We start from the raw sequence: 1,788 nt of genomic DNA, 5'->3' as shown, positions 1-1,788 counted from the left end.
GGAAAGAAAGATAAACACCAGGAGGACAAAGGCACACACCAACCAATGGCCTGGCTATATAGTGCATTTCAATTGCAATCCCATGCACTCTGAGCTGGGAGTAAGTCCCATTGAACTGAATGAGACATATCAGATGGTGCTCTGTCAGGAAGGTTAGTAATTTATTAAAATTTAATCATTTGGGTCATTGGAAATGCATGGTACTTGCTTGCCCAAATCCAGCCCCACCTCGTGAGTTCATGCTGGTGTTGTAAATTAGTGTGTGTTAGTTCACTGCAGTACAAAAGGCCTCCCATAATTTCCTAGTCACAAGAATTACTGGTACCTGAGAATGTATTGTGGACCACTAGTAGTTCATAAAGGCATTTAATAATTTCTACCAAGTAAAACTCCTTATTGCATTGTGTGTGTGTGTGTGTGTGTGTGTGTGTGTGTGTGTGTGTTTTATGCTGTTGTTAAATACTGGGGTTTCCTAAATACAAGAATATGTCAAGTGACATTGAACAAGGAATATTATCGGTATTTTTAATTAATTGTTGGCACCTGCCAACATTTTCAAGGACTGAGATAAAATAATATAGAATCTATACCTTCCTCCCTCCCTCCCTCCTGATGTCTCCTTGTTCTGTAGTAGTTCAGGCAATCTAAAATACTAGTAGAAAAAAAAATATTATAGCAAAATGTCATCAGATATGACAGAAAGTTACAGGTCATGTTAAATATTGAAGATAAAGCTACTATCATCTGTTAGTTATTGGATTTGAGAGCCAAGTATTTTTATTATGCACTAGGTGAGGAATACTTTATAAATCACAATAACTTTTGGCATGCAATAACATCCAGCCTTATTAATATAAACTGCAAGGATTTTTTTAAAAAATGTTGGCAGTAAAACCAGCCTTTTCAGAAATCCTTGGCATTCATTCATACCCTGCAGGTTTGCACATCACCTTTAAGTGCTAAATATGTTCATTACGTCATACACTGAATAATTTTTTTTGCAATGGAGGTTCGCATTGCAATGAAATATCCATTACTACTCTGTGTGTCACTACTAAGAGAGGCTAGCAAGTCCACAGTGACAAAGCCCAACTGAACATGCCAACTGACACTTGGGAAAGACACAGCCACTGAATTCACAAGATAGCCTTGGTACATCATGTGATCGCTCTCTTAAAACAAGACTTATGCGGTGATTAAACCAGGTGTGTACAGTTTTGACATGTGGCTGGAGGAGGCTGCACCAAGAGTCCAGGAGCCATGGCTGACTGCTGGTTTGGACCCAAGCTTGCAGAAGCTGCGAGAGGGGCAATAATAGACACTCTTGGGGTATCATGTTCTGTAGCCTCTCCACTTGAAGACTCCAGGTGTAAATATGTGTGCCTTGATTTTCCAACGCCAACACAACCCTGGCTGAGCACCTGGAACCCCCTGGGGTCTTGCTACTGCACGGCAGTGTTTTGGAGTGGTGTTCAACATTGTTCTGCTTTCCTGTGGATCACATCAGACAAATTCTAACATTACTTTCTTGACATGGAATTCTCTTGCTTGCTTTCTATCTGCCTGTCTTCTTTTCTACTTCAGAGAATGCACAGTCCACTGAAAAGAATCTGGAAAACATCTCAAGGAATGATGAAGGGAGTATTCAGCAGCATATCTCATAAGGGAACAACAAGGGAAACTCTGAAAGGGAGGCTAATCTGGGAGAAATCTGGGAGGCTGAACTTTAGAATATTGGAATGTTATGGCAATTTTTAAAAGCTTGAAAGAGATTTTCTGTCTTTCCCC

This window comes from Podarcis erhardii (assembly GCF_964252035.2).
Source record: "Podarcis erhardii genome assembly, chromosome: 1".
Classification (NCBI taxonomy): domain Eukaryota; kingdom Metazoa; phylum Chordata; class Lepidosauria; order Squamata; family Lacertidae; genus Podarcis; species Podarcis erhardii.
Note: the sequence above shows the minus strand (reverse complement) of the source record.